The sequence below is a fragment of the Salvelinus fontinalis genome, chromosome 15 (genome assembly GCF_029448725.1).
Source record: "Salvelinus fontinalis isolate EN_2023a chromosome 15, ASM2944872v1, whole genome shotgun sequence".
In the NCBI taxonomy this organism is placed as follows: domain Eukaryota; kingdom Metazoa; phylum Chordata; class Actinopteri; order Salmoniformes; family Salmonidae; genus Salvelinus; species Salvelinus fontinalis.
Window position 1 is genome coordinate 13502892 of NC_074679.1, and position 12874 is coordinate 13515765.

Genomic DNA, 12874 nt, shown 5'->3' on the forward strand with positions numbered 1-12874 from the left:
ATTGAATATATATATTGTTCCCTGGATGGCAGATAGATGGCCGTAGCTGTTGAACAGAAAGGCCGAAATAGAATGTTTTGCCGAAATAGAACGCAACTGTTCAGCTACAGCAACCGACACTTAGCTACGCTTAGCTACATTAGCTACTAGCTAATTTTGCAGTCTGGTAGACATGGATTGATTATTTTTTTAAGGAAACGTAAATCTATTGACAATAAAAAGGAGGGGGAAGAGCAGGAGAACAACGTGACGTGACAGCTATGAACGAACAACCACCAGAGAACCAGGAAAATCAGGAAGATGGCGGCGGGGAAATGCAACTAGCTAACGTAGCTAACGTGGCTAAAATAAGGATACAGTCGATTCAAACAGAACACGGAAAGTTCCCAGAGAAATGAACAGACACATATTTTTTGTACTGCATAATGGGACTAGCTCACTTTGTCTTATTTGCCAGAAGGCAGCCATTTGTTTTAAGCAAGGAGATTTAGAGTGACATTTCCAGTCACACCATGCCCACTTTGACAAAATATATCTGCCACAAAGCAACCTCAGAAATAACAAAATAGTGCAACTCAAAAGACAGCTAAAAAGGACAACAACAAATGATGGACAGATCTAGCACTGTTGCAGAGAAAATGACAGAGGCAACATATGAGATTGCTTGGATACTCACGAGAAACAAGAAGGCCTTCACAGACGTTGGGATTGTCAAATAATATGTTTCGGTCTCAGCCAAAATATTGCATGCTGATTTCACAAACAAGGAAGCTATTTTAAAGCAAATGTAAGGGACTGTAACTCTCAGACTCGACCATAACAAGACACATAGAAGACATTGGCGAGGACATTGGTAAGCAACTGATTACTGACATAGTACTGCGCTTGATGAAAGCACTCATGTAAGTGACATTGCTCAATTATGTGTTTGGCTCCGCTTCCCTCAAAACGATTCGTTCAGAGAGGAACTATTTATGTTTACTGCCCCTTCAGGTACCAACACGAGGAGAGGATATTCTGGAAGCCCTTGTTACATTTTCTGCTGATAATAATATTAACTGGTCAGATCTGGGATCTGTGTGCACTGACAGCGCCCCAAACATGTGAGGGAAGGAGAGGGGACTCAACAATGAACATTGAAACAAAAACAGAGAAACAGACTGCCCAATGCACACCTGGATTGCCTCACAAGGACAGCAACAACAGACTATAGATTTAGAATGAATTCAGTCAAGGTGCAGAAGGGACATGTTCGCTCATCCAACGACTGAGGTAACCCTTAATATGGGTCTTATACATGTGATGGAGCCTAATAGATGTGTGTATGTATATATTTGTGATATGCTGTACATCAAATCAAGTACATGTGCTCTATTGTTCTGAATTTGCTCTCAATTGATAATTGATAATATTGGAAGAAAAAGTATAACAAATGAAAGATCTGTGAGTCCCTCTGAATGATTGTCTTAACCCAAAGTGGCCACTTTACAAAAAATTGTAAGTAATACTGCCCTAAGTACTTACAAAACTGAAAAGGCTATTCTTAGAACTAAGGCAAAGATATTATGAATTTGGCGAGGAAATCATACAAAGTCTTTGCCTGGCAGATAAAATATGAGGAGAATTCGAGAATCATCAACTCTATTGAAACACAGAATGGTCAAGTGTGATTCATTTAAACAATACTTTTTAAAGTTCTAAACTTCTGATGGAACAGAACCAGCAATGATAGACACATTTCTGTCTACTATTGAACTACAGCACCTCACACAGGAAGACCAAAACGAACTAGATCGCCCTTTTACAAAAAACGAAATAAAAAAGGCAATTTCCTCTCTACAATCTGCAAAATCAACAGGAGTCGATGGCTTTCCCCCAGTTTTATAAGGAGTTTAAGGTTTTGCTTATTCCTCTCTTGATGGATGTCCTAAATTTAGCTGCTAAGACTCAGAGCCTTCCGGATTCCTTCTCCACGGCTATCATAACAGTTATACATAAAACAAATAAAGGTCCTCTACAATGCTCTTCCAAGGGTGAGCCTGGACAAATTAAACACGGGATTATAGTCTAGGAGGTCTCTGCCTACAACATTTCAAGATGTATTACTGGGCAGCACAAATTAGATTTAATTTAATTCTTATTTGAAAATGAACCAGCCCCTTGTTGGACTTGTTGGAATGTTTGTTCCTAAGGAAGAGGTTGGGAATAATATTATCTATAAGTGGAACCCCAAGACTATATCAACAAAAATGACCAATCCCTGTTTCATCAATTTATCATGATCTTGGTATGAAATTCGTACATTATTTGGTCCGAAACAAGACTTGTCACCCAAAACAGCCCTGTGGCTGCCAATGATCTTGGATAGCAAAAATGTTCAACATTGGCATGAGAAGGGAATGATGCATTTAGAACACTGTTATATACAGTAGATGGGCTACTTATGTCATTTGAGCAACTGAAAGAGAAATAACAGTTATCCAATAATCATTTATTTTGTTATTTACTGTTAAGAAACTTTTTATTTATTTATTTATTTATTTAACCGTTATTTTACCAGGTAAGTTGACTGAGAACACATTCTCATTTGCAGCAACGACCTGGGGAATAGTTACAGGGGAGAGGAGGGGGATGAATGAGCCAATTGTAAACTGGGGATTATTAGGTGACCGTGATGGTTTGAGGGCCAGATTGGGAATTTAGCCAGGACACCGGGGTTAACACCCCTACTCTTACAATAAGTGCCATGGGATCTTTAATGACCTCAGAGAGTCAGGACACCCGTTTAACGTCCCATCCGAAAGACAGCACCCTACACAGGGCAGCGTCCCAAATCACTGCCCTGGGGCATTGGGATATCTTTTTAGACCAGAGGAAAGAGTGCCTCCTACTGGCCCTCCAACACCACTTCCAGCAGCATCTGGTCTCCCATCCAGGGACTGACCAGGACCAACCCTGCTTAGCTTCAGAAGCAAGCCAGCAGTGTTATGCAGGGTGGTATGCTGCTGGCGTGCTTCTCAGAAGCACTCTTAGAGATATGACTTTACCCAAACCTATCAAGTATTGAACAACTACAACTACTACTATGATAACCATGACTCATATAGATTTACACTACCAGTCCAAAGTTTAAGAACACCTACGCATGCAAGGGTTTTTCTTTATTTTTACTATTTTCTACATTGTAGTGAAGACATCAAAACTATGAAACAACACATATGGAATCATGTTGTAACCAAAAAAGTGTTAAACAAATCTAATAATATTTTATATTTGAGATTCTTCAAATAGACACATTTTGCCTTGATGACAGCTTTGCACACTCTTGGCGTTCTCTCAACCAGTTTCATGAGGTAGTCACCTAGAATGCATTTCAATTAACAGGTGTGCCTTGTTAAAAGTATATTTGTGGAATTTCTTTCCTTCTTAAAGCATTTGAGACAATAATTTGTGTTGTGACTAGGTATACAGAAGATAGCCTTATTGGGTCAAAGACCCAGTCCATATTATGGCAAGAACAGCTCAAATAAGCAAAGAGAAACACAACAGTCCATCATTACTTAAAGACATGAAGGTAAGTCAATAAGGACATTTCAAAAACGTTGAATGTTTATTCAAGTGCAGTTGCGAAAACCATCAAGCGTTATGATGAAACTGGCTCTCATGAGGACAGCTGTCACGTTCGTCATAATGATTGGACCAAGAATCAGCTTGGTATGTTTCCATCCTTTTATTAGGAAGAGAAACTAAAAGAACAAAAACAATAACGCGAACAAACGAAACGTGAAGCTCAGAGTAGTGCTCACAGGCAACTATACCTAGACAAGATCCCACAAAGCACAATGGGGAAATGGCTGCCTAAATATGATCCCCAATCAGAGACAACGATAAACAGCTGCCTCTGATAGGGAACCATACCAGGCCAACATAGATATATAATTCCCCTAGATAACCCACCCTTAATCACACCCCGACCTAACCAACATAGAGATTAAACAGCTCTCTATGGTCAGGGCGTGACAACCGCCACAGGAATGGAAGCCCCAGAGTTACCTCTGCTGCGGAGGATAAGTTCATTAGAGTTACCAGCCTCAGAAATTGCAGCCCAAATAAATGCTTCACAGAGTTCAAGTAACAGACACATCTTAACATCAACTGTTCAGAGGAGACTGTGTGAATCACACCTTCATGGTCAAGTTGCTGCAAAGAAACCACTACTAAAAGACATCAATAAGAAGAAGAGACTAGCTTGGGCCAAGAAACAGTGGAAATCTGTCCTTTGGTCTGGAGTCCAAATTGGAGATTTTTGGTTCAAACCGCTGTGTCTTTGTGAGATGCGGTGTGGGTGAACGGATGATCTCTGCATGTGTATTTCCCACCGTAAAGCATGGAGGAGGAGGTGTTATGGTGTGGGGTGCTTTGCCGGTGACACGGTCTGTGATTTGTTTAGAATTCAAAGCACACTTAACCAGCATGGCTGCCACGTCATTCTGCAGCGCTACACCACGCCATCTGGTTTGGGCTTAGTGGCACTATCATTTGTTTTTTAACAGGATAATGACCTAACACACCTCCAGGCTGTGTAAGGAGGAGAGTGATGGAGTGCTGCATTAGATGACCTGGCCTCCACAATCTCCCGACCTCAACCAAATTGAGATGGTTAGGGATGAGTTGGACCGCAGAGTGAAGGAAAAGCAGCCAACAAGTACTTAGCATATGTGAGAACTCCTTCAAGACTGTTGGAAAAGCATTCCAGGTGAAGCTGATTGAGAGAATGCCAAGAGTGTGGAAAGCTGTCATCAAGGCAAAGTGTGGCTATTTGAAGAATCTCAAATATAAAATATATTTGAATTTGTTTAACACTTTTTTTGGTTACTACATGATTCCATGTGTGTTATTTCATAGTTTTGACGTCTTCACTACTATTCTACAATGTATAAAATAGTAAAAAATAAAGAAAAACCCTTGAATGAGTAGGTGTATCCGAACGTTTGACCGGCTGTCTATAACCAGAGTGTACTCATTGCTAATGCAACATTGCCCAAAACCAGATGTACATAAGTCAAGAGAGCGATGGGAATCCGATTGGAATACCACAATTGAAGAGGGGCTATGGTCGGACTTATGCCAAGATAGTGTGTCAGCAACCATCAGCTCTAGATACAGACTTCTACATTACAACTTCTGACACTTCAGAGGATACATAGATATAACCCTGAAATAATATAAATGTGTTTCAGATATGGAACAACAGAAGGCACTTTTTTGCATTCTACCTGGCATGATGTATGTGATACTCTGGCCTTTATTATGGAGGTCCCTTTCATACTTGACCCTGAAATATGCCTTCTGGGTAACTTCACAAATGTGAATTTGAGGAATAACTTCAACATCAAATGTACAGAAATCGCCCTTGCCTCTGCAAGAAAATGTGTTGCAGAGACATGGAAATCAGATTCCTCTCTTTTACAAAATGGCTCTCTGAAATGAATAAGTGTATTCCTATGGAGAAGATTACCTACGCTTTAAGAAATAAATTGAACTACTTTGTGAAAATATGGCAATCCTTCCAGTACTATGTGGAAACATGTCCATTGAGGTTGGTGGATGTGAGCTTGTAGATCAATGTAGATTGTTGTAGCTACTGTCTCTCTGTAATGTACTGTTTGTATTGCTTTGTGTATTTGTTGGTATCTCTTGTCATTTGTCTTATTTAGTCATTATTAGTAATATTAGTATTCTAATTTAAAAAAATATATATATATACTCAGTAAAGCGTGTGAATATTTATGTAAATGTTATATATCCGTTTTTTTTTTTTTTTTACATTTCCAAAAATGTCTAAACCTGTTTTTGCTTTGTCATTTTGGGGCATGTGTGTAGATTGATGAGGGGGGAAACAATCAATTTAATGGCTGTAACGTAACAAAATGTGAAAAAAGTGAAGGGGTCTGAATATTTTACGAATGCACTGTATATACAAAAGTATGTCGACACCCCTTCAAATTAGTGGATTCGGCTATTTCAGCCACACCCGTTGCTGACAGGTGTATAAAATCGAGCACACAGCCATGCAATCTCCATAGACAAACATTGTCAGTAGAATGGCCTTGTTGAAAGTCACTGAGCTCTTTAATGTGGCACCGTCATAGGATGCCACCTTTCAAATAAGTCAGTTCGTCATATTTCTGCCCCGGTCAACTGTAAATGCTATTATTGTGATGTGTAAATGTCTAGGAGCAACAACCGCTCATACCACCTCACAGAACGGGACTGCCGAGGGCTAAAGCGCGTACCGCGTGAAAGTCATCTGTCCTCTGTTGCAACACTCACTACCGAGTTCCAAACTGCCTCTGGAAGCAACGTCAGCACAAAACTGTTCGTCAGGAGCTTCATGAAATGGGTTTCCATGGCCAAGCAGCCGCACACAAGCCTAAAATACCATGCGTCGGCTGGACTCTGGAGCAGCGGAAACGCGTTCTCTGGAGTGATGAATCAGGCTTCACCATCTGGAAGTCTGACTGACAAATCTGGGTTTGGCGGATGCCAGGAGAACACTACCTGCCCTAATGCATAGTGCCAGCTGCTTAGTTTGGCGTAGGAGGAATAATAGTCAGGGGCTGTTTTTCATGGTTCGGGCTAGACCCCTTCCGGTGAAGGGAAATCTTAACACTGTAGCATACACTTACATTCTAGAAGATTCTCTACTTCCAACTTTGTAACAACAGTTTAGGGAAGGCCCTTTCCTGTTTCAGCATGACAATGCCAAAGCAAGGTCCATACAGAAATGGTTTGTGGAGATCGGTGTAGAAGAACTTGACTGGCCTGCACAGAGCCCTGACTTCGACGCCATCAAACACGTTTGGGATGAATTTGAACGCCGACTGCAAGTCAGACCTATTCGCCCAACATAGGGCTCCCGAGTGGCGCAGCGGTCTAAGGCACTGCATCGCAGTGCTAGAGGCGCCACTACAGACCCTGGTTTGATCCCAGGCTGTATCACAACCGGCCGTCATGGGGAGGCCATAGGGCGGCGCACAATTGTCCTGGTTAGGGTTTGGCCGGTGTAGGCTGTCTTTGTAAATAAGAATTTGTTCTTAACCTGCTTGCCTAGTTGAATAAATGTTAAATAAAAAATGTAAATAAAAAACATCAGTGCCTGACTTCACTAATGCTTCCCAGAAGAGTGGAAGCAAAGGGGGGACCAACTCCATATTAATGCCTATGATTTTGGATTGAGATGTTCAACGAGCAGGTGTCCACATACTTTTAACCATGTCGGGTATATTGGCCATATACCACAAACCCCGGAGGTGCCTTATTGCTGTTATAAACTGGTTATCAATGTAATTAGAGAAGTAAAAAGACATGTTTTGTCATATCTGTGGTATACCGGTCTCATATACGGCATTCAGGGCTTGAACCACCCTGTTTATTAAATACATCTCTGCTCTCACAGCGTTGCGAGGTAGTCCACAACTTCTAAACCAGAGCCATCACCACTGCTCTTAATGACATTTAGAAACGTAAGCAAGGCTAAATTAATCAAAGCATTTTCTTCAGTTGTTCTACTGCTCCAAAGAGAGAGGCAGCTCACTCTTCACTGTCTCCAGGTGAAAACATTGTGAAAGCATCTGCATTAATTATTAATGTATAGTGTTCAAATGAATATTGTGTGTTGGCGGTGCGCTTTTACCACAATAATGGCTTTCTTTGTGCTCTTATGAAAAAGCTCTCAGCAAAACCGGAATCATTGTATGAAATTGTTTGCTGTCATACCTAATGCAGCTGTTATGCCTTTGATTTCACCAGCGCACAAGTCTGACTTCTTCTAATTCTCCTTGTCTGACTGTTTCATTGCTCCCCCACTGTGAGTGCTTGTGTGAGAACATCTCAGAGGGATGACTGTTCATGTGTATAGCCTACAGCAGGTAGCCTAGTCAAGCATGTGTCGGTGTTCTAAACTAGCATGTGATCCGCCCATCCGTTTGGGTAGAATAACAATACTTTTTTTTGTCAGTGTTTTATCCTCTCCTCTTGTCTACTTTTAAAATCCCTCCAAACAGAGTAGTCGTGCTGAGGAGTAGTTGGGTAGTGGATAGTGGGTAGCGGGCAGTGGAGAGTGGATGGTGGAAAGTGGGTAGCAAGTAGTGGGTAGCGGGAGGTGGAGAGTGGGTAGTGGAGAGTGGGTAGCAGAGAGTGGGTAGTGGATAGTGGAGGCTGGAGAGTGGGTAGCGGAGAGTGGATAGTGGATGGCGGAGAGTGGGTAGCAGGAGGTGGAAAGTGGGTAGCGGGAGGAGGAAAGTGGGTAGCGGGAGGTGGAAAGTGGGTAGCAGGAGGAGGAAAGTGGGTAGCAGGAGGAGGAAAGTGGGTAGCAGGAGGAGGAAAGTGGGTAGCGGGAGGTGGAAAGTGGGTAGCAGGAGGTGGAAAGTGGGTAGCAGGAGGAGGAAAGTGGGTAGCGGGAGGTGGAAAGTGGGTAGCAGGAGGTGGAAAGTGGGTAGCAGGAGGAGGAAAGTGGGTAGCGGGAGGTGGAGAGTCGGTAGCGGGAGGAGGAAAGTGGGTAGCGGGAGGTGGAGAGTGGGTAGCGGAGTGGGTAGCGGGAGAAGGAAAGTGGGTAGTGGGAGGTGGAGAGTGGGGAGTAGGTAATGAATAGTGGGTAGTGGAGGCAGCGGGGGCCTAGTGGATGATTGGAGCGAGCTGTTACGGCCCCTCCCTGCTCTGTCTAAATCAAATCAAAAATACATATATTGGTCACATACACATGGTTACCAGATGTTAATGTGAGTGTAGTGAAATGCTTGTGCTTCTAGTTCCGACCATGCAGTAATATCTAACAAGTAATCTAACAAATTCACAATGACTACTTTGTACACACAAATGTAAAAAGGGATGAATAAGAATATATAAATATACCGATGAGCGATGGCCGTAAGGCATATGCAAGATGCAGTAGATGGTATAGAGTATATAAGTATATAAATAAGAGATAAGTAATGTAGGGTATGTAAACATTATTAAAGTGACGTTATTAAGTGACTAGTGTTACCTTTATTAAATCAATTTATTACATGTATTAGTGGCAAGAGATTTGAGTCAGTATGTTGGCAGCCGCCACTCTATGTTAGTGATGGCTGTTTAACAGTCTGATGGTCTCGAGATAGAAGCTGTTTTTCAGTCTCTCTGTCCCAGCTTTGATGCACCTGTACTGACCTCGCCTTCTGGATGATAGCGGGGTAAACAGGCAGTGGCTCGGGTGGTTGTTGTCCTTGAAGATCTTTATGGCCTTCCTGTGACATCGGGTGCTGTAGGTTTCCTGGAGGGCAGGTAGTTTGCCCCCGGTGATCCGCTGTACAGACCTCACTACCCTCTGGAGAGCCTTGTGGTTGAGGGCGGTGCAGTTGCCATACCAGGCTGTGATACAGTCCGACAGGATGCTCTCGATTGTGCATCTGTAAAAGTTTGTCAGAGTTTTGGGTGACAAGCCAAATTTCTTCAGCCTTCTGAGGTTGAAGAGGCGCTGTTGCACCTTCTTCACCACACTGTTTGTGTGGGTGGACCATTTCAGATTGTCTGCGATGTGTACGCCGAGGACCTTAAAACTTTCCACTTCCCACTATCCACTCTACTGGGTTTTGCTGTGCTTACGTCCTGCAGGAGATTGGTGGGCGGAGTAGGAGAGATGGGTGTAGCTGGGAGGGTCGTGGCATAAAGCCACTGCCCCCCCGCCCCATTCAGCAAGAGATTCCTCTCTCCATGCATACCTTTGGTTATTTCGTTGTGGTTTTGGCAGTTGACACGTAATTTACTGACGTTCATGCCTCATCTGATTATTGTTGTGAGTGTTTACTTTATTCATGGAATAAACTCATTTTGTTATTCCTTTCCTCAGTGTGTGATTTCCCATTGCTTGTTACAATCTTGAGCCAGGTTGTAACAGGCTGTGTGTTTGCACTGAGCAACCCTCATGTAACGCTCGTCTTTCTCCTCATCTGAAGAGGAGCAAGGATCGGACCAAAATGCAGCGTAGTTTAAAGACATAATCACGTTTATTTAAACGAAGACGAAAAACACTTGAACAAACTACAAAATAACAAACGACGTGAACAGACCTGAACTTGAGAACAAAACACACGAACGAACGAAACGAAACAGTCCCGTGTGGTACAAACACTGACACAGGAACAATCACCCACAAACAAACAGTGAGAACAGCCTACCTTAATATGGTTCTCAATCAGAGGAAACGTAAAACACCTGCCCCTGATTGAGAACCATATCAGGCTAATTGAAAATGAACCCAACATAGAAACACATAACATAGAATGCCCAGCTCAACTCACGCCCTGACCATACTAAACAAAGACAAAACAAAGGAAATAATGTCAGGAACGTGACACCTCAGGACAGAGGTTCAAGACTGGGGCTCTGGATCAATCTTGGCTGGAGAGTTGGCTATAGGATGAAAAAGAAAATGTCGAAGAGAGCAGGAAAATATTTGGCTGAAGGTGCACGAGCCCAGTGTGTGTGTTAACTGTATTTGTGTGATTGTTGTGTATGTGGTCAAGAGTTCACAGTCCCTGCCCCCACAAAGATGGGCTCTGTGTTTTTGTCTACGTGTGTGAGAGGGGGAGTAGGAAAGTGGCAAATGTCCTCGCGATGGCATGCCTCTCAAATTGACCGTGAAATAGCCACAAATAGCAGGTTTACTGAAATAATTCAGCAGAATGAATATCATTGGTTACATACAGGTGTTCTATTCAGTATGTGTTTTAGTCACCACACTTTGGGTAGAAAGTCTCCTCCGTTCATCCCCCTCTCTGTGCAGTAGGGAGCAGCAGCGCTTGGCTCTTCCTCCTCTACGCTCCTACGCAATCCGTCTCTCATGTCTTTCACAATCCCCCCATCTCCCACCCTACTTCTTAATCACATTTCTGAACCGTGGGAGAAGTGCTAAAGAAAAACTCTGGCCTGATCCCTTTGAGACTTTGTTCAATTTGCCTAAACAAAGTAGAATTAAAGTACAGTAACCTTTCTGTCCTCTGTCATGATCAGAGGAGAAAAGAACATGGATTACTTTCCCCTGTAATATACTGAACAAAAATATAAACGCAACATGTAAAGTGTTGGTCCCATGTGGTCCCTCAAAAGTAAAGTTCCCAGAAATATTCCATATGCACAAAAAGCTTATTTCTCTCAAATGTTGTGCACAAATTTGTTTACATCCATTTTAGCGATAATTTCTCTATTGCCAAGATAATCCATCCACCTGACAGGTGTGGCATATCAAGAAGCTGATTAAACATGATCATTACATAGGTGCACCTTGTGCTGGGGAGAGAAAAATGGTACTCTAAAATGTGCAGTTTTGTCACACAACACCATGCCGTAGATTACTCGGCTGGAATGATTGACGGCAGGAATGTCTACCAGAGCTGTTGCCAGAGAATTTAATGTTAATTTCTCTACCATAAGCCACCTCCAACGTCATTTTAGAGAATTTGGCAGTATGTCCAAACGGCCTCACAACCCCAGACCAAGTGTAACCACGCCAGCCCAGGACCTCCATATCCTACTACTTCACCTGCGGGATCGTCCGATGAAACAAGAGTATTTCTGTCTGTAATAATAAAACTTTTTCAGTGAAAAACTAATTCTGATTGGCTGGGCTTGGCTCCCCAGTGGGTGGGCACATAGAGAGACTTTGTGTGTGCGCACATGGCATGCACGCACCAGTGTGTGTCTGTGTGCATCTTTGTGTGTTCGTAGTAGAGAGAATACTAGGTATTATAAATGTCGAGGGCAAATTGAAAGTGGCAAGGTTGTTTTTCCGAGCAGATAATTTGCCTCTGGCTCTCTACTACAGCTGTAATGTGGCTCACTCAGGTACAAGCTTTACACTATGCGGAACATGTGTTGCAGACAGATAAGAGGTGAAGTGGGAGTCTCTCTCTCCCCATGTGTCTGGCCCCCTGTCATCACGTTGGAGGTTGGAAGCCAACGGCCTGGCCGCCTGTAACAGTTACTCAAAGCCCTCCACGGCGGGGAGAGCACGATCCACAGGGGCTCTGCAATAAGGAGACGTGGCAGTCGTTTGGCTCTCAGTTATAATGGATGAGATGAGAGGATGTCTGTTTCCCCTGTCTCCTCAGTCAGAAGGTTAGCCTAGCGCTCTTCAAATGCAGCTTCCAGCCTACCAGCCAGACCCCTAAACACTATTTTATTTCATTACAGCATCTCTCATCTACTTTATCCTCCACCTGCATCTCTCTGCTGCCTCGGTCTGTTGTGTCTGTCTGAGTCCTCTCTTCTCTCTCCGGGGTTTTTCTCTCTCTATTTTTTCCTCCTGGAGTTTTCCTCCTCACGCCCGATGTCCATCAAATGCAAAATGCGTTGTTGTTTTGCTCCATGTGTAGCCCGCATTTCTCGTACTTGATGCACATGTGCTTTTCTTTTCAAGAATCTAAAAAGCTATCTAGTTGAAGTATGTGTGTATACTTCCATTTGTACCATCACACGGTAAAGCAATGCAGGAGTTCAAAATACTGAACGCATGCGCTACACAGAATGCACCGCAGTCTAGTGCAGCACACCCAGCGCAGCGTTGCGGACTGCTACATTGACAATTAATGACTTCCCTTGATGCATCTGGTAGACATGAAACATTAGCCTCTCTCGTATTCCTTTTTGTCGTTTTAAAGAGTCAGGGGGCTAAGCAGGGAGGCATTTCATAAGTATATCAATGCGAACCTGATTCCTGCCCGCAAAACACCTCAGCTCGGGGAGGGATTAGTGAGATGTGAGGGAGACAATCAATTAATCTGATCAAGCGCTTAGGAAATGGAGAGCATAAACGTTCCTAGGGGATGGCTATCCA